At 48.8% G+C, this 20,801-nt stretch overlaps 1 long non-coding RNA gene across 1 annotated transcript in view; it reads left to right on the plus strand.

The window, feature by feature from the left end:
* Positions 1-790: 790 nt before the first annotated feature.
* Positions 791-20,801, plus strand: part of LOC109275444 (uncharacterized) — a 32,982-nt gene continuing 12,971 nt past the window's right edge. Inside the window, exons 1-3 of the long non-coding RNA XR_002084143.2 lie at positions 791-881; positions 3,025-3,091; positions 16,376-16,469. This is a non-coding gene — a long non-coding RNA (uncharacterized LOC109275444). The remainder of the gene's footprint in view (positions 882-3,024; positions 3,092-16,375; positions 16,470-20,801) is intronic.

Below are 20,801 nucleotides of genomic sequence, written 5' to 3' on the forward strand. Positions count from 1 at the left end.
GTGAGGACGAGCCCTCACTGCAGGCGGCGCGGCTTGGTGGGTCTGCGCAGGGGCGTCCGGGCGCCTCCCCGGCCCCCGCTGCTGTCAAGGCCACTGCGCGGGTCTGTTGGGAACCCATGCGTGGCGCGCAAGGCACAGCGCTTCGGAGTTGTGGGGTCGCCTTCGACCTTCGGGCTCGTCTTCTTGAGGCCGGGCTGACTTCTTGAGGCTTCCTGAGCCGCCGGCGGGCCTGGGAGGTGCGGAGAGGCTGGGGCGAGGGCTGGAGGTAAGCCGGGGAAAGCGACTCTCCCTCGGGTCCCACCGGCTGATAATAACACTAATAACTATAACTAACAGTAAGGATGGCGGCTAACCCTTGTCCCCCGTTCCCTGCCTGCCGGGCACTGGGTTCCCCTTTAACCCTCCCAGCACCCAGTGCCAAAGACACGCTCGAGTCCCCGTTACACAGGCAAGAAGTTTGCAAGTTGGTGAAATTGGGAAACTCGCCCCAAGACCCTTAGGCGGTGGTACCGGGCCCTATTTGGTTTTTGAACCACTAACCCTGTGGGCACCGGCGACCTTCTCCTGCCTGGGCCTCGGGTCGCGGAGACCCGGGCCTAAAAGGATTGGGTGCCCAAACCCTCGCTCTCGGCTCCTTGCCCCAGGCTTGGCGTGCCACCAAACGCATTTCTGCCCCCAGGGCCCGGCAGCCCCCAAGCTGGCGCCGTCGGTTCCCCAGCGGCGCTCAGGGCTTCTCTGCGTAACCCGTGGGCGGAGCGGTGGGAAGGTCACGGCCTAGAGGGCACTTGGCCACGCCCAGGGCCACGCAGAACTACCAGACTCGACCCCAGACCGCCAGCGAGGAGGCGGGGGAGTCACGAGAGTGGGTTTTTCCTTCCCAGGTGGGTTTTCGTCTTCCTTACCCTGGTGAACCCCAAGAACTCAGGTATCCCTGGACGTAGATGCCGGCGGTAGTGCGACCCCCCAGTCCGCCTGCGGGCCCGCAGCCGCCGCCCCCTCCCTGCCGCCCGCCCTCGGAGGTGGAGGCAGAAGCTTCGCAGCCCCTCGCTGCCCCGCCAGCCTCCGTTTGCTCTCGGTAATCTTGACTCTGCGCTCCAGTTCGCGCCCCGCGCCCCGCACTGGATCTGCGCGCGAAAGGGTCGTGATGTGGCCAGGATGCTGGGCGGCACCTGCCTGGGGACAGGCTAGGGAGGGGTGGGGAGGCTGGGCCGGGGCAGGACCAGCCCTCAGTTCACCCTCAGGTCAGAAGGTCCGGGCCCACTGGCCTGGGAATGAAGGTGGGGGCCCCTGCGGGGAAGGACCCGCGGACTGGCGACCCGGGGACTGCGGTGGCTGAACGCGGCGAGCCTACGTGTGTCCGTCGGTGGCCAGCACGCCCCGCCTGCACGGGTGCGACGAGGCACGTCGGCGGCGGTGACGTTCTCCGCGCCCTGGCCCTGCATACTTGGGGTGTCCACAGTGTTTCCAGATATTCATGGGAATGTAGCTAGTGGCTGTCTTTCATCTCCAGTCTGCCTGAACCAGAGGCCTCTGCTCCTTTCGTTCGACTTAGAAGCAGTCAGGGCAGAAAGGCTAGAAAAACAGCAGAAACTACGAGAAAAGATGGAAGCGCGAGGGGACTCAGCTCTCATCCCCTCCCCTCCTCCCCACCCCCAGCATTTAGAAAGAATATTCATGGGGCGCCTGGGTGGCTCAGTCGGTTGAGCTTCCGCACAGGTCATGATCTCACGGTTCATGAGTTCAAGCCCCGCGTTGGGCTCTGTGCTGACAGCTCAGAGCCTGGAGCCTGCTTCAGACTCTGGGTCTCTCCATGTCTCGGCCCCTCCCCTGTTCATGTTCTGGCTCTCTCTGTCTCTCAAAAATAAATAAATGTCAAAAAAAAAAAATTAGAAAGAATGTTCAGAACTGCCTCCCCACGTGAATATCTGATTCCAATCCGAACTGTGATCTTACTCTGCAAATGCCCACCTACCTGTAATTTCGACAAAAAGTCGTTTAGGCTTAATGGCTGTTTTTTTCATATCAGAACTGAAATTATTTGAATGTGCTTTAAGTATTCATTGATTCCATATACACCGCTTGGTTCAAAGGACTTACATAGGTGATAGCTAATAATACCAACATTTGCCCACCCTCCTGCCCCAACCCCGCAAATAGACAAGAGAATCCAGTTTGAAATTCAGTTCAAGGCCAGTTCCCTGTTGCCCAACTACTTTCACACAATCAAGGTTTGTATGTCAGAATGGATGCTTGTAAGAGAAATACCTGGGTATAAACTTCATTTCTTACACTGCAGGAATATATTTATTGAAATCATTAATTAAGAACGTTTGGGGATAGTTGTGGTTGATTCAGCTAGCGAAATGGTTTCTATTCCCAAATACAGGCAACAGAACAATGAGATTAAGTTAAATTTAAAACATTTCCTTTTCTTCAGTTACCGTTATTTTCTATGTATAGCCATGTCCATATTTATAGACATATTTATGACCAATAGTTCTTAAAATTAACATGACTATTAATGTCAATAGTCTCTTGTATAAGAGACATTGTGCCATATTTTAAGCAGTGTCTATTTTTCCCTTAAATTTTACATCTTTTTGAGATATATACAATGGAAGCTTCCTAAGGTACACAAAGTTAGAGAGATTAGTATAATTATCCTCCGTGTACCCCTCCGCCAGGCCAACCTTATTTCATCTTTAACCCTGTCACAGTCCTCTTCCTACTGGCTTATTTTGAATCAAAACCCAAATATCCCATCATTTCACCCATAAATATTTTTGAACATTTCTCTAGAAGATAGGAATTCCCTCCGTGTACCCACAATCCCATTCGCACACCTGAGTGACTCACTAATAGCATCAACATCTGAATTGTCTCAAAACTTGGTTGGTTGCACGCTAATTAGGGGCCAAACAATGATACAAATTAGGATACAAACGCGGGCTCTGCCTGGTGGTCGATACCGTCTCCTGCGTCAGTGAGGTTTTTCCTCATTGTACTACATTCTTGTTGTTGCAGAAACCAGACAGTTTGTCTTGAAGAACTGGACCTTCAGGGTCTTGTGGTTACTGGCAACATCTTTCTGGTAAGGTCTTCTCCAGCATGTCCTTATTTATTTAGACTTTCGAATGTTAGCAGAGAATAGTATTTGTAGAGGGGCAGGGAGCAGTCAAGACGCCTTGAACAGTCAGCTGTTGAGAGAATACATTTTTATTAGGGGAAGCATGGGTCTGGGAAAGCTTATGGGAAATTTTCCTAAATCTACAGTTATTAAAAAAAAAGAGATTATTTTCTGCGGTTGCCTTAGCTAGCTCAGTCGGGGGAAGCATGTGACTCTTGATCGCGGGGCCATAGAGTTCGAGCCCCATGTTGGATGTAGGAGATTGAGTACTTAAAAAGAAAATCTTTTTAAAAAGTACATTTTCCATGTCCTTAGAGAGATACAAAATTACCAACCAAATATTTCTAAATCTAAAATTTCAGTCTAAAAATTTGAAGCCGGTCTTCTTTTGGCACGAATGGAGTTCTTTATGCCTTCAGATTCCAAAGGCATTTTATGCATCAAAATTTTATGTTCTGTATTACTTTGTAATTTAGAATGAAAAGGGGATAACATTCAGTGAGGGCCAGGATAGATATATAATAGAGCGTAGGTTCCGTGCTCATGAGAAGAAAATTCACTTTGGGAGAGTTCTCAATTAAAGGGACTTGGGATGTCAAAGATATTAGATTGGACAGGAAAAAAATGAATAAGTAAGTTTAATAAAAATGGAAAGTAACCATCTTTTGGGGGGGTTCCTATTACTTCAATAAGTACACACACTAAATAAAATTTCCATTTCTATTCTTCCCTTGCATTTTGAACTTTTATGATCTCATTTGTCTCATTCTGCAGTTATTTGCAGAGGTTTCTGCTTTATGCACTCTCTGGAACCCCTGTGAAGGTACAGACCAAGTCTTATCCATCTTTATATCTCAAACAACTCCCAGAACATTGTCAAAAATACATGTGAAATTAACTTAAATCAATTGTATCTATAATATTGATAAGTGTGTAAAAGGGTGTTCGTGGATCGGCATAAATTTTTTAATGTTTATTTTTGAGAGAGAGAGACAGAGACAGAGCACGAGCGAAGGTTTGGCAGAGAGAGAGGGAGACACAGAATCCAAAGCAGGCTCCAAGCTCTGAGCTGTCAGCACAGAGCCCAACACCAGGCTCGAACTTGGGAACGGCGAGATCATGACCTGAGTCAAAGTCAGATGCTTTAACCGACTGAGCCACCCAGGCACCCCCTGTTTTTTGCTACAATTTTTAAAAAATGTTTATTTTTGAAAGGGTGTTCATATATTGGACTCTGATTTGAGCTTAGGTGGAGCTAAGTATTCAAATTACCAACATGTTTGAAAATTATTATTCATTTAGAATAGATAAGAGATTTTAGGTAAGGCTAGATAGATCTGTATGTTTGAATACCTTAATTAGTAGGTCGCGTTTCCTAACCATTTGTTACCTGCTTGGTAAGCAGTTGGTGTTTTATATAATGCTGTTGAGTATTTTTTGTTTGCTTCAATTTCCTGATTCATTGCATGCAGCACTTAATATGATATAATATATTGTATCTGTATATGTACTTTGCATTTAATAGCTTTGGAACTGTAATGCTGGAATGGATTTCCAATGGCTACTAAAACCGTTTAAATAACTCCTGCAAGGAAACAGCTTTTGTTTGTTTAAAAAAAAAAGACAAAAATTAAAAAAAAAAAACACACCAAAACACCCTAGACTCCTGTTGTCTCAAGGACTAGTTGAGGATAGATGTCTGGGAGGACTGGGGTCCTTGGATGAAATGGATGTTGGTTCTGCCCCTTACTCGCTCTGTGATCTTGGGCAAGCAACTTAACCACTCAAAGCCTCAATTTCCCCGTCTCTCCAGTCGTGGCAATTGTAGATTTCATTGTGAGGGTTACCTGAAATAATGCATATATAGTGCTTGGTACAGTGCTTGGTGCATAAATGCTCTAGAAAGGTCAGCTGTTACTGGGTGATGATAATAACTACGATGTGCCCCTGAGTATTGGTGGAATTTTGCCTGGCATTTTCTTTCCTGTGTCGTGACAGTCTTCACATGGTGGGCATCCTTTATTGCCTGCCATGCATGGGTGGTGTACCTGTTTCTTTCCTGCCAAGAGGTGCCCCAATGCAGGGCTCCTGCCACTGGGGTTCAGCCTTCTGGTGTGAGGAGCAGGCCATGTGTGCCATCACTTCCCAAGGACAGACGTGGTCAGGGACACCCTTTGGGCGAGCTCTCCCTCTTTACATAGAGCGTTGCCCTTGTCTACCCCCCTCGAGGCCGGCATAGTAACAGGAAGTAACCACAGAACCCCTCAAATTAGAATTCGCGCCTGTGGAGTAAGAGGAGCAAGCTTCTGTTGAATCAGTCACGTGCTTCGTGGCCGCCCAGCTTCGTTTTCACTCGATATGCAGGTTTATATTTCCCTCATGCGTCCAGAAAATACTGATTGAGCAGTTACTAGGCGTGTAAGTCTTTTGCTGGGACCAAGGGATACGGTGATGAGGACGACGGGCGAAGCCCCGCCTCCAGGCGAAGCCCCGCCTCCAGGCCTCCCAGTGCAGCCGAGGCCACAGACAAGGGAGCGGGCAAGGACACGACCGCGTGACGGGGGCACTGTGGGTAAACCTAAGGTGTTATGAGAACACGTAGGAGGCATGAGGGCACGTAGTGCAGCCCTGCAGAGGGCGTCAGGTCGCTGCCATCGCTGCCATCGGAGGTGGGGCGACCCATGGGTTCTAGTTTGTCCTCATGGGTTCCAGTTGGTTCTGGTGGGTTCCAGTGTGTACTTGCCTTTCCCCCACTTCGTGTGCAGCCTTTCTTCCTGTCCGATGGCTCCGTCAAGCTGCGGTAACTTCCAGCCACCACCACCTGCTCTGGACTCCTTCACCGGCTCTCATAATTGCATAAAGTCTGGTCCCTGTAAGAAGTCCTTTCTTCACAGGGGTTCTGCTTCTCTGAATCCTAACCGATAACACACAGATACACTCCCTGATAAGGGAGCATCAGGCAGGCTGACAGGCTGCAAACAACACCTCCCCCCCTCCAGGGGATTTGTGTGATATTCCTCGGGCACTCCTGGCTGCCCAAGAACAAAGGAAAGGGGTAAACAAATGGTTAAACTGACTGAGATCACAGTCCTGCAGGACCTAAGTCTCCATCACCCCTCCCTAGTGATGTGGGGAACAAAGGCAGAAGGAAACAGCAGATAGAACTCAATTTCCTTCTAACCTGCAGCCCATTGACAAATACTTAAGGCTGGCAGAGTAAAAACGTTCTCCAGGAACTCCTTACTGTCTTTTTAATGCTTTGCTGGAGGGAAGAACCTTTACCTTAGCTTGACAATAGCTAGGCCTCCAGTATCCTGGGAGTCTTCTTTGGAGGATGAAAATCTCACTGGAAACTTCCCCTGTACTTTTCCTCCTCCCAGGCCAGCCCCATAGTATAAAAGCATTCTCTCCTCATGGTCCCGGGGCAGCTCTTCCTGCCCACCGGTCCTGTCCCCATGCTTCAGTCAAGTCACCTTTTTGCACCAATTACATCTTCAAGAATTCTTTCTTGGCCCTTGGCTCCAGACCCCACACACCCCACTATCACCCGAAAACCTCATAAACTCCTTATGGAAATGGACCATATGGAATCCTTTTTCCTCTGGAACCTAGACCAGGGGTCATCAAATCTTGTTTTAGGCATCGTGGGCCATATGTCATCTGCCACTTTTCCTTTTCTTCTTCCCTCCCTCTTTCTTCTCCTCCCCTTCACAACCTTTCAATATGGGAGGCCATTCTTAGCTCACAGGACATGCAAATGCAGCCCATGGGCAGGCCATCGTTTGCTGCCCCTGGTCTATTCTAGACCAATAGTTATCAAAGAAATGCAACCTCACTCAGGGAGTGATATTTTGTTTTTTGGGCACAATGATTGGGAGGCATTACTGACATTTTTGAGGGGTGATATTTAGGATTGAGGAACATCCTGAAATAGACCAGACAGTCCTGTCCAAGGAAGAAAACCACATGTGGTATTTGATTTGAAATCCCCAGTATCACCCCTCCTGCAACGCTCTGCATTTTAGCTGTCACTGTCATGGTGTTTTACAGGTTTAAATGAAAGCATCTGACTAGTTCAGTGTCTTCTGTGTCAGTCTTACCTGAACATATGGGAAAATCTTAACCGTATTTCTGAATTTTTTTCTGTGCCTCTTCCCTCCAGGGATTCCAAATACAAAGATATTAGGTTGCTTAAAGTTGTCCCATGGCTCACTGATGCTCTTAATTTTATTTCAGTATGTTTTTCCCTCTGTGTTTCATTTTGGCTGATTTAAATTTTTTTCTTATCTTGCATCCTGCAATGTGTGATCTGCTGTTAATCCCATCGCGGGTGCTTTTCACTTCATACATTATAATGTTCATTTCTAGAAGGTGCAGTTGGGTCTTTTTCTAGATCTTCCATGTCTCCAGTTACAATATTTAGTCTTTAGGTTCTGGAACATATGGAATATAGTTGTATAACTGTTCAAATGTACTTGGAGACTAACTCTGTAGTCTAGGTCATTTCTGGATTGTTTTTTTTTTTTTTTTTTTTTTTTTTTAATCCTCACTATATGTCAGATTTTCTTGCCTCTTCACGTCCCTGATAATTTCTGACTGGGTGACAGGCATTGCGAATTGAACTTTGTTGGGTGTCACAGACTATGAGTCTGGAGTTCTCTCTTGTCCAGCAAGAGAGCAGATGCAGGATTGAATACGAGAGAGGCCAATGTCCGGGAGGAGACAAGAGCCCTGAACAGGGGTTTCATATCCGCATTTATCGAGCGCTCAAGATCTTACCCATGTGTTGAGTGTGCAAAAAACAAGATCTTACACACGTAAACATGGAGAAGGCAATCAGACAGTAACCACTAACTTGTGTGTGTAAGAAGCAAAGGGTCTGGGGGGCAAGTGGAATTTGTGATCTGAGGACAATTGCATATCGGTGTCGGATGGAAAGTAATTTCCTGCAGGTGATATCACAAGTTCTCGTGATCCCATTATAATACCTTGCTAGCTAACCTTGGGTGCTTGCGCCCCATGGTGGCAGCTTTCCGCCCTAATCTTTTTTCTAACCCTTTTATGTAAGTAGAACCTATTTCCCCACAGTTGGGTGCTTGATAGTTGTGTATGTCTGTAACTATTGCTGAGGTTCGTTCAGTCACACTGTTAAGCTACTTGGAAAGGGTTTGATCTTCAGCTCTTGCTTTATTGGGCGCTAAGAAAAGCACCTGATCTGGGACTGTTTTGTCCCCAACCCCAAGGCAGAATCTATTTGAGTACTCTGCCCTCAGCCTCATGAATGGAGGCTTTCCACTCTGGCTGACCGCAACAGGCACTATTCCTGACCCCCTGTGAACACCCTGCGCTTTCCCTTTAATCCTGCGTGGTTCTTTGCCCAGGCTCAGGCCGTCTTCCCACACGCATGCTCTCATCAGTACTCTGCAGGATCCTGGAGGGGATGAGTATTCCGGCCACTCTGTGCCGTGCTCCCTCCCCACTACCTCTGCTGTGCACGGTCTAGCTACCTTAGCCTTCCTGGACTCCCAGCTCTGTCTTCTCAATACGGGGAGACCTCTGTGTGATGTCTCCGCCAGCTCCCTGTGTTGCGGCCAGGAAACTGCCGTGAGACAGTAAGCGAGGACAGTGGGAGGGCTCCCCTATTTGTTTCCCGCCTCTGGGGGATCACTGTCCTTTGTCGCTTGGTTCTAGCGTCTGGGAGACTGTTGCTTCATAGATGTTGTCTAGTTTTCCAGTTGTTTCAGGTGGGTAGGCGGAGGGGTAATTTTGGTCTCTTTTGCTCCCTTTTGGCGAGAGGTAGAGGTAGAGGGCTTTACCCAAGCCCTTGTACACCAAAAGCATGTAATTTTATTTTAAGTTATTTTCCCTTTAAATCTCATTTACCTTCCCTCTGGGACATTTACATGGATTGTTTAGAAATTCCATTCTTTTCAGGTTCTGTCCTCGATTCTGTTGAAGTAGCCTATGTTAAGCAAAGGGGAATCCGGTGTGAGGAGTAGAATTGCAGCTGTCACACGTAGAGTTACCATTCACTGTGTGTAGGGAGACAGTTTGGGGAGGGAGAGGGGGTGCTGTTAATAATTACGTCAGGATCATGGTCCAAACGAGACTGTCCCAGGCAGCCTGGGACAGATTGGTACCCCACCTCTACTCTATGTCGCTATGCATCATCACTTAATTCCACAGCCTTTACTGAGCCCGCTCTGTGCCAGGTGCTGGCATTACCAAGATCAATTAGGCTGAGTCCTGCCTGAAGCAATTGACAAAGAGGGAGGAAGCAGTTTGTACGATCTGCTGTGATCCGTGCTCTGAGAGAGCACGAGGCACTGATGAAGGCCCAGTGGAGGGAACGTCTAACTCCAGTAGTGGTTAGGGCAGCTTCTGGAGGAAATTAATTTTTTTAATGTTTATTTTGGGAGAGAGAGAGAGAGAGAGAGAGAGAGAGAGAGCATGAGCGGGGAGGGGCAGAGAGTGAGGGAGACAGAGAATCCCAAGCAGGCTCCGCGCTGTCAGCACAGAGCCCGATGTGGGGGCTTGAACGCCCGAGCTGTGAGATCATGACCTGAGCCGGAACCAAGAGTCGCACGCTTAACGGACTGAGCCACCCAGCCGCCCCAGGAGAGGGGTCTTGAAGTCTGCTCACTGGGTACTAGGGATAAGAGGTCGGAGGGAAACAGTGTTCTATGTGTTGAGGCCAAGAACCAAAGGAACTCATGTGTGATTAGAGGGTCATTCTCATTGGCCACATGCAGGGCCGAGAGGAAAGGGGGGGTAGAAGGCAGTACTTACAGAAATAGAGTTGAGTATTTAGTGCTCACTTACACCATGCTGGATGCAGTTCTGGGCGATTTAAACATTTTATCTTTACAGCAACCCAGTGAGCAGAGGTACTATTATTATCCCCATTTTACAGAGGAAGAGTCTAATCTGAGATACAGAGAGGGTAAGTACCTCACCCAGGGCCACACAGCAAGTATATGGTAGATCTTGGAACTGAATCCAGAGTCCCTTCACTTGAAACTCCTGAAAGCCAGATGCTAAGAAGCTTTATTATTCTAAGCCAAGCTGTGCTAAAGCTTGTGCCTGTGGGCAACCGGAAGCTTCTAAAGCATTTGAAGCTGGAAATTGCTTATCTCAAATTGGCATAAGAAAGCTCTCCCCTTGGGGCTCCTGGGTGGCTCAGTCGCTTAAGTGTCTGAGAGAGAGAGAGAGAGAGAGAGAGAGAGATATCAGGACTGGAGAGAGAGACAGGAATAAAGAGATTTTTTCCCTCCAAACGGGGTTGTCTTGAACATGTTACTCTGCCAATAAATGGAGTCCTAGGGATGGAGTGGTTAAGGTTTCCGTCTGAGAGCAAGTAATTAATTGATGGTGCGAGCCCCAGGGGGCTGGAGCCCAGGTGGAGGGTCGGGGTGGGGGGGGTGGGGACAGGTTCCAGGGGGGAGGGGACACAAAGCTGGGCAGGATGAAGCGTGACAAGGCAGCTTGTCCGTGCCTGTTGGAGGTGCTCAGTTAAGCGAATCAAGAGCACATGTTGAAGTGAGCAGCTGAAACGACAGCTTGTGAGGTGAGTCCTCCTTTGTGGGGAGAGGATTAGTTCAGGATTCTGGCCACGGGAGCCCAGAAGAGGCGACGGGGAGTCTGTTCGTGCCTGTCACACGGGTTTGGGGGAGCAGTTCCAGCATCCACCAGGAGAATGGGGGAATGGGCGAGGAGACCAGAGGGGGGAGCCCGGCCCTCAAGGGTGCCAGGCCCTGATGGGAGACAAGTCTTCACCCAGAGCTGTTGTGACTTTCCGGGTCATAATGGTCCTAGATGCGGCAATCCTGGGGAGTCGTTATGGCAAAGGGCGGAGGTAAGCACCAAGCCCCAGTGCTGAGATGTGAAGGGGCTTCTCTGAGATACCCCAGGTCGGGTAGGGCTGGTGGAGGCGGGTGGAAGAAGCCACCTGCTCCTTCCAGGTCGGCAGGGACTTGGCTTCCGGGAGAGCCGTGTTCAGCAGCCTTGGGCTGCAAGCCTGGGCCAGAGTCCCGAGGACGAACGCCGGAAGTGAAAATCACAGCCACCCGTCACATGCAGACTCACAGATGTGCTGGGAAGCCCCTCCCGCCTCTCTTCTGCTCCAACTCCCCTCTGCCCCTTAATCTCAGAGGCCAAGGAGCCAGGAGGTGGGAGGAGTAATAATTCCAAATGAAATCTCTAGTGTATTCTGTCCATCCCACGGAGGGAAAAGCTGAGAACAGTGTAAGAATCTTCTCAGAGCTTATTTCTGCCACATCAGTTTGGGGTTCCTAGGAAGGAGCCTTTTCTGCATCAAACTGTTTCATCGTTGTGGGGATCCTGGCCAAAAATCTGAGCAGATGAAAGCCACTGTAGGAGACTGGAAACCCTAACCCTTGATTGGTGTATAGCAGCTGAGCCCTGCGTTTTGACACACGGATTTCCAGGAGCTCTCTACGCCGAGAACGATGGTCCCCCACTGGGGGCAATTTCGTCTCCCAGGGGACATTTGGCAATGCCTAAGGACATTTTTTTTTCCCCTCCTGTTTTTAAAAATCGTGGCAAAATCCACATAAAGTTTAGCATGTTGACCCTTTTTCCGTGTATCGTTCGTGGCATTAGGCACATGGACCCTGTTACGCAGCCGTCACCACCGTCCATCTCCAGAACCTTCTCCAGAACCTTTTCATCTGGTCCCTTTTCAAAAATGACTCCACATTCCTTCCTCCTCTCCAGCCCCTGGCAACCACCATTGTGCTTTCTGTCTCTATGCATCGGATCACAACCAGGGAAGGGGTGCTGTTAACACCCAGAGAGTAGAGGCCAGGGACGCCCCTCTGCGATGCAAGGGACAGCCCTCACCGCACAGCATCATGCAACCCCGAGTGTCACTGGTACCGTGGTTGAGAAACCCTGAGATCAAGTTCTCTGTTCGCAGGCTCACAGCTGTAGCATATCGGTCAGCAGGCATCAGTTTTGCCGCAGCGTTTCACCCAAAAGGGTTTGATTTTTGCTCTCACACGAGGCATCCTGAGTCAGCAACCCAGGCGGCGAGAAGTGTGTGACTTTAATGCACGTTTTATGGGCCCCATCAAGTCACACGCCCATGCCTCATTCCAGAGGAAGTAAGGAAGGGCATTTTTATTCTGGGCCCATCGGAAAGACAACCCCCACGAAGTCCAGGCAGTTAAAACTAAACTTCCTGGTGTTGCCGTCTGCTGGGTGTGCCGGTGGGCAGCAAGCCCTCCACGGAGTGCCCGGGCTGTGGGTCACCGGAAGCTGTGGCTGCAGGCGCTGGGCCCGGGGCGCTGGGCCCAAGGGGGCGGCTCCCTTCCTCCACATCTTATGTCTTCCTGTCCTGCTGTCAGATTGGCCTCTGCTCTCCTTCCAGATTTTCTGTTTGCTTCTGTTCCAGCTCCCGTTTGGAGCCTCAGTTGATCTCCTTCTTCAACTGAAGACCCACCTCTTCTTTTAGGCTTGGGATTGTCTCCTTTTTGGCCTCGCATAGTCAGGTAATCCGGGGTGACTATGTTTGGCACATCCTGGTGCTTCCTGGGAGCTCTGTCTTTGCGACTTTGGCCTAAAGGCTTTTACATTACACTGACTTCCTTTCTTTTTTCCTTCTTTCTTTTTTCTTTCTTCTTTCCTTCTTTCTCCCTTATTTTTCTTTCTTTCTCCTTCTTTCTCTTTCCTTCTTTCTTTCTTTTTTTCTTTCCTTTTCCTTCTCCTTTTCTTGCCTCTTTCCTCCTTTTCTTTCTCTTTCTTTTTTCTTTCTTTCCCTTTCTTTCTTTCTTTCTTTCTCTCTTTCTTTCTTTCTTTCTTTCTTTCTCTCTCTTTGTTTTAAATAGACTTTATTTTTTTCAAGCTGTTTTAGGGTCACAGCAAACTTAAGTGGAAAGTACAGCTATTTCTCATATACCCTCTGCCCCCCGCACATGCATAGCCTTCTCCACTATCAACACCCCCACTAGCATGGGACATCTGTTACACTGGTGAACCTCCACCGGTTATCGTTATCATATCACCCAAAGTCCCTAGTTTAGAGCGGGGTCCACTCTCGGTGTTATATATATTCTTTGGGTTTCGGCAAATATGTGATGATACGTATCCGCTTTATAGTATCATAGAGAACAGTTTCACTGCCCTGACAGTCCTCTGTGCTCTGCCCTACTCATCCCTCCCTCCCCCAACCCCTGGGGACCTCTGATCTTTTCATTGTTTCCACAGTTTTGCCTTTTCCAGCATATGGTGCAGTAGTCTTTTCAGATGGGACGGACGGGCGTCTTTCTCTTAGTCATATGCATTGAAAGTGCTTCCTTGTCTTTTCCTGGCTTGACAGCTCCTTTCTCTGTACTGGTTGAATCCTATTCCATCACCTGGAGGTATTGAAGTTTTCCACTCACCTGCTGAAGGATGACTTTGTTACTTTCAGGTTGTGGCCACTTTTCAGAAAGTGATTTAGTAGCAACAACCCTGAGGCTCAGGCGATTTGGAGGAAATTTCAAATATTTAAAGGAGTAGGTTCTTATCCTCCATCCAATAGGTCATTGTTGGTTTGTTTGGTTGGTTGGTTTTTAAAAAATTTTTTTTAATGTTTATTTATTTTTGAGACAGAGAGAGACCGAGCATGAACAGGGGAGGGTCAGAGAGAGGGAGACACAGAATCTGAAACAGGCTCCAGGCTCTGAGCTGTCAGCACAGAGCCCGATGCGGGGCTCGATCTCACGGACCGTGAGATCATGACCTGAGCCAAAGTCGGCCGGCCGTTTAACCGACTGAGCCACCCAGGCACCCCTGGTTGGTTTTTTTAAAGCTTGGTGGTTTTTCATCCTGGCTGCACACTAGACTCACTGGAGAGCACTTCAAAATCCTCTAGTGCTGGGGCTCCTGGGTGACCCAGTCGGGTAAGCATCTGACTCCTGGTTTCGGCTCAGGTCATGATCCCACAGTTCATGGGTTGGAGCCCTGTGTCGGGCTCTACGCTGATAGCATGCAACCTGCTTGGGATCGTCTCTCTCCCTGTCTCTCTGCCCCTCCCCCATGCACATGCACTCTTTATCTCTCTCTGTCTCAAAGTAAATACTCTGATGCCCGGTTCCATTTCAGGAAATTCTAAATTGATTGTTTGGATTTTTTATGTGCCACCAGGATTGGAAATCATTTTGCACAGAACTCATCCTGGGTGGTATCAATCTCCTTAGAAATCAGAGACTCTCTGTTTTGATAGGGCAGGTGATGACCAGGCAGTAACTCCTGGTCTTATAACTTTTTGCCTTTTCTCCATGATGCCACCTGGAACCGTAGGGACCTCAATTGAATCAAAAATGTATTCAAGTGTATGAGAAGATTTTAAGCTATTTTTTAAAAATCTTGACCTTGCTGGAGGTGCTCTCGAAACTGACTTCCCACAAGAGAGTAAAAACAATGGCTGTCATCACTTAGGGGCTACTGTGTACCGTGCATGGAACTGAGCACTTGATGTATAATATTCAAAATTCTTTTTTTTTTTTAACTCCAGTTTTCATCCATTATCAGTGTGACAATTCATGTGGAAGCCTACATAAAGTAAGAGAAAGTGGTTTTTTTTTTTAACCTTGCTATTCAATGTGGAAATTTGTTTTTCTAAAACCAATATGTATTTTTTATTGTTAACTTTTTAAAAGATTCTTAAATGCAGGTGCAATTGACATAACATCGTGCTCGTTTCAGGGGCACAGTGTAATGATTCGATATTTGTGTATGTTGTGAAACGATCCCCGCAATTGTCCCGTTGATATCCACTGCCATGCGTAGGCACGTCTTTTTTTTTTTTTTTTTCTTGTGATGGTATCTTTTGGTTCTTGACATTAGCGCATGAGACTGATATTAGCGTCTATGTTTTGCAGCCCAGGAAATGGTGGTTTAGGAAGGCTGAGCAAGATCACACAGGTTGTAATTCACAGACTTGGGCTTCAAAGCCCCATCCAAAAATTCAAAACTCTTTTTATTACGTCACGCAGCATAAACTTGAGGCAGTTGAGCACAATTTGGAGTCAAGATTTTCCCGCCAAAATAGAAGTACTCATGTTTGCATTTCTGAGCAGAATGTTTATGGCTTCCTGTTTACTCATCACCTCCAGGAGCATTTTGGGCCCTCTGACAGCAGCCACGTACTGAGCCATGATGTTCACTGGGTGATAGTTTTTCCAGGCTTCCAGCTTCCCTAACCCTAGTCTATGCTGTTTTAGCCTCAGAAGGCATATCCCTGATGTGGTTATTTCAGATACAACTCTAGAAAACCCTTCACAGGAAAAAGTGTTAACTATTATGCCCTGCACTTATATTGAGGGATAGCCTCTAACAAGGTCCAGGGGCAAAAAAATATATGAATGAAAGAATGGGCGTTCTTCAGAGTGGGCGTGAGAGTGATTTTCAGAGGAGGGAAGGAGGAGGCTCACGTGCCAACTTGGGGCAGAATAATAAGGAGCAGGACTCAGTAGTGGAGACCCCAGTGGTGACTTCAGACTTTGGACAGAAAGGACGGGGGCTGTGGGTGGTGATTTGGTATAAAGGTTGGAGGGTTGGAGGGTAGAGGGTTGGAGGGGAGGGGGTTGGAGGGTTGGGGGGTTGGAGAGTTGGGGGGTTGGAGAGTTGGGGGCTTGGGGGGAGGGTGCTGGAGGGTAGGGGGTTGGAGGGTGGAGGGTTGGAGGGTAGGGGATTGGAGGGTTAGAGGGTTGGAGAGGAGGGGGTTGGAGGGTAGGGGGTTGGAGGTTTGGGGGGTTGGGGTGTTGGAGAGTTGGGGGGTTGGAGGGTGGGTGTTGGAGGGTATGGGGTTGGAGGGTGGAGGGTTGGAGGGTAGGGGGTTGGAGGGTCGAGGGTTGGAGGGGAGGGGGTTGGAGGGTTGGGGGGTTGTGGGTTTGGGGAGTGGTCTTGGAGCTGTGTTTGCATAGCAACTACACCGTTTCCACTCCCATTGTGTATTGATTTGGGGTGACTTTGGGAATAGGTCACCAGAGTATCTTGAAATTTGTTGGGGTCTCTCTTCTGGTGACGATTCTTCTCCGATTTTCTTTTTCCTTATGGGCTTATGTCATTAAAAATCCCCTTCACAGTTTTGGAACCAAATAGACACAAAGAGTTGTGTTTGATCTCCCACATTTCTCCATAGGACTTAGGAGTCTCTCGGTCCTGCTCTGTATGTGGATATTTGTCTATTTCTCTCTCTCTCTCTCTCTCTCTCTCTCTCTCTCTCTCTCTGTCTCTCATCAGAAATTCCAGTCACAGGCCTTCATGGGATTGTGTTGCTGACTTCAGGAATGTTTGGGCTGGGCTGGAGTGGCCAAAACATGACATGTTCTGAGAGGTGAGTGCACCTTGTTAGGAAGGGGGAGTGTCCACATCACATAGAGTCAATGGGGCTTGAACAGGACACAGAGAATGAGGTCAGGGACAGATCAAGGACAGACGCCTGAGGGGAGTGACACCACAGATTTCAGGATCCAGATACCATAAGCACATCGAGCACCTCAGTGACTACTGTGTGTGGCCAGCAGGTATGGAGTGAGTTCAAGGCTCAAAGCCAGGCCACACTGGTTTTAAGTCTTGAGGCTGGTGTGTATGTGAGTGGAGTCCAAGCTTCAGGGAGATGGGGTTTGAGGGGAACCACCACACCCAGCTTACTCCAAGGATCAACTCTAGCAGCCTTTGGAGGACTCTGAAAAAGCTCTCAGTGGATTCGTTTTTGGTGAAAACTGTTTGGTAGAATTAAAGCAGGTTGGCTAGTTGGCTGCCTCTGCCCCAGAAGCCCTGTGCTAGGGAGTGAGCTGGTCTCCTTGACTCCCAGCGGTATGATTTTCTGGGGCATCCGACTGGTTGATTTGCAGTGACGTGTATCTCCATGTGGCCAAAGGGCCTTGCTTAGGTTTGAATCAAAGGATGTTAAAGCTGAAAGAAATCTAAAAAAATCTTCTAGTTGAGGGCTGGCAAACTGGATTCATTGTGAAGGTCATCTCTGACAGTTGGTAGGGCTGCTGAGAGCACGGGGTGGGGTAAGACCCTTGAGTCTCACCTAGATGAGAAAAGAACCATGGTCTAATTACTGGCGAATTAGATGCAAGAAACACGGCTTTGCCAGGAATGGAAAGAAGTTACGCTAAGGGTGTGGGGGAAAAAAGATCAGACTGTCATAGACGTGGCAGGATGCAGGTGTCCCAGCAAAGTTGGTAGGAGAAGTGAACAAATAGGCAGATCTAGAAAAAGGATCCATAGCATGTAAAATATCATAGCTTTCATCTGAGGGACCTATTTCCTGTTAGGTCTCCCCCCCCCCCCCCCCCCCGCCCCGCCCATGACCCTGCTCTCAGCTGGTGAACTCTCAACACAAAATCACCTGCTCGCTGGGGTTTGTGCTTGCCTCCTGCCTTAGTCGGTTTGAGCCACTGAAACAAATACAGTAGGTGGTGTAGCTTATCAGACGTGTATTTCTCACAGTTCTGGTGGCTGGGAATTCCAAGATCAAGGTGGATTCGATGTCTGGTGAGTGTTCTCTTGCTGGTTCATAGACCATTCATCCTCTTCTCGCCGCTTCATATGGCGGAGGGAGCTCTCGGGGGTCTCCTATAAGAACACTAATCCCGTACATGACAGCTCGGCCCTCATGAGCTCCCCAAAGCCCCACTTCCTAATGCCATTTCGTTGGGGGTTAGGTTCCAACAAATGACCCTCCTGACCTTATGATGCAGAGTGGCAGGAAGTGCCCAGGTTTTACTCCCTGGCACGGGGAAAGGGTGGAGGTGGGCCTGAGGGACAAGAGGGCAGTTCTTTGGGACAACTGGTGTATAATCTGTTGGACCATCTGTGAAGTTCAAGGCCATGCGACTCTTACTATTTATTGAGCTTTGCCCTTGTTTGCCAACAATGGTACGGGGATTCAACTTCCTCTGATCTTCCTGAGCCCCCTCCCCCACCATCTCCCCTGGGTTCCACCTGCCGCATTTCCTGTTACTGAGTGTCAGTTTGTTTTTAAATCTCATGCAGATTCAGTTTCCACGACCTGCCCTGCCCCCACCACACTGAGGGCCCTGAAGTTAATTTTCAGATAGACAATCTGGAACTACCTTTGCATTCATTCAAAAAGAGGACCAGGTCGGCTTCCAGTCCTTTGTAGAACTGTCACATTAACTCCTTGTTTTCAGCCAGGTTGCTGTGCTGCAAGGATAGAAAAATAAATCCGGTAATAGAAATAGCAGTCTTTTTTAAAAAAATGTTTTTTATCTATTTTTGAGAGAGAGTGGGGGAGGAGCAGACAGAGGATCGTAAGCAGGCTCGGTGCTGACATGGGGCTTGAACTCACGAACCACGAGATCCTGACCTGAGCTGAAATCAAGAGTCGGATGCTGAACCAACTGAGCCACCCAGGCGCCCCTAAAAATAACAGTCTTAATAACTCACCCTTATTTATCATGTATCAGCTACTATCTAAACCTTTAAATATAATTTAAACATAACTTTCACTAAGATATATAATGTATATACTTGCATATATCATTTCATTCAATCTTTACGATAACCCTTTGGGGCCAGGACTATTGTTAACTCTAATCTACTGAGCCTTGGGCCCATTAAGTAGCCAAAGGTTGCATAGTTTGTAAGCAATGGGGTTCAAAGTGGAGCCCTGTTCTGAGAATGTGCACGTTGGGGACGGTATGGTGAAGTCAGTGTGGCCACAGGAGAAATGAGGAGAATTGACAGGAAGAAGCTTATACTTACAGGTCTTGGGGGGGGGGGGGGTCACTGCATGCCGCACAGAATCATGGGACAACCAGCAGGGTCATCTGGGGGCAGAAGACAGGAGCAAGGGGAGAATGTAGGGCATATCTTTTTTGTTTTTAATGTTTGTTTATTTGTGCAAAGGAGAGAGAGAGAGAGAGAGAGAGAGAGAATCCCAACCAAGCAGCGTATTGTCAAGTGCAGAGCCTCACATGGAGCTCGAACCCATAAACCATGATCATGACCTGAGCCGAAATCAAGAGTCGGATGCTTAACCGACTGAGCCACCCAGGTGCCACTAGGGCCCAGCCTTTACTGGGATTTCTGGTGGATGGGCAAGGCAGGGCACAGTAAGCAGTTTGGGCCTAGCTAATTTGAATAATTTGGGGGGGTGTTGGGCTCTAGACTGGTCTCCAGGTGTCTGGTACCTGGCCCTGGGACGATTAAGGCAGAGGAATATTGTTTCCTGCGGTGTAAGAGCCACTTCAAGGAAGGACGGCTCTGGGCTGGTTAGTTTGCAGTCCAAAGGTTGGGCCCTTTGCTATCACTAAGAATTGATAGGACCTAGGACAGGCCCAGGCACTCTCCTTAGTTAGCATGGCTTTTGATGAGGTCAAAACATCATAATATTCAGGAAGCAGAAAGTACACACAATACAAACCTCAGTTGTCTGGCTGCAGGTCTGGAGACTAATCTGCCTTCGGTGCGTCCCAGGAGGGTGGCCTGGGTGTGCACACGCTCATGGGGCGGGGGTCTGCTGCCCTATAGACCGTCACAAGCGCCTCGATGGGGCGCTCAGTTGCAGAACGAGGGGAAAGCTTTCTAACCGGGACTGAAGATTTTTGGAGCCGACCCGGAGCTCCAGCAGGCAGATGCTGGCAGGTAAAGGAAGGGCATTCTGGGCAGACTAGCGCCTCCGGGTCTGGGTCAGGCAAGGGCTGAGAGGCCTGGAGAGTGTTATAGGGGGTGAGGAGGCAGAGAGAAGCCTGTGGGCTGGGGTAGGGGTAGGGGGTAGGGGACTGTCACTGAATGCCGGGTTAAAGAGTTTTAGTTTGTTCTGCCTGTCAGGAGGAATAATGCAAGAATGGCACACCCGGAAGAGGCACGAGCGAGAAACCTGGTTCATGCTTCTGGTTTCATACAGGAGGAAACCGAGGCCCAGGGTCACACGGGTGACAAATGGCCACCGTTGCGAATCCGTGTACAGGACGGAGTTTGAGGACCAGGCGGGCCCCTGTGATGACCACTAGTGGGCAGGAACTGGGGACCCATGGGGGATCCAGACTGGGGCCAGGAGGCTCATGGGACACCATTTGGAACTAAGGAAAGAAACTGAGGCAGGAGCTGTGTCGTACCTGGTTGTATGAGGACAGCGAAGGTAGAGGCCCTGGCGGCGCAGCCGGGGAAGACGAGACAAGAGACGGAAGACACTGAGAGCATGTGGCCCCAGAGAAGCCAAGATTTAAAGGAAGGCTCGAGGAATTTCAGAGTTTGAGCTGGTGGCTCTCATTGCTGCAGAACACCTGACTGCCGGGGGTTGAGGGGAGGAGGGAGGAGACCACACAGGGTGGGGGGGCACAGAGATCTCCGGGTGTTGGCGAGAGCCCGAGAGGAGAGGGAGACCCTGGAGAGAGAGGCAAATCCAGGACTGTGTCTTCAGGAGGGAGAAGTGAGTCTTGTTCGGTTTGGGGGAATGAGCTCATCTTGCATATGGGCTTAAAGTTTTCTTTTGCCTTCATCCCTGATTCTTCCTGTCTTTTATCTTTGAAACAGGGGCCAGAAAGAATTTGTCGTAGGTTTATGAGGATTAATGGGAAAATGCACTGGGTAATGCTGAGTACGGTGCCTGAAACATTAGAAACACGTTAGTTAACACAGGGTAGTCATTTTTAATATTTTATTGCTACACATTCATGAAGGGCTCACT

Source organism: Panthera pardus, unplaced genomic scaffold (genome assembly GCF_024362965.1).
Source record: "Panthera pardus isolate Hobbes unplaced genomic scaffold, ASM2436296v1 HiC_scaffold_20, whole genome shotgun sequence".
Taxonomy (NCBI): Eukaryota; Metazoa; Chordata; class Mammalia; order Carnivora; family Felidae; genus Panthera; species Panthera pardus.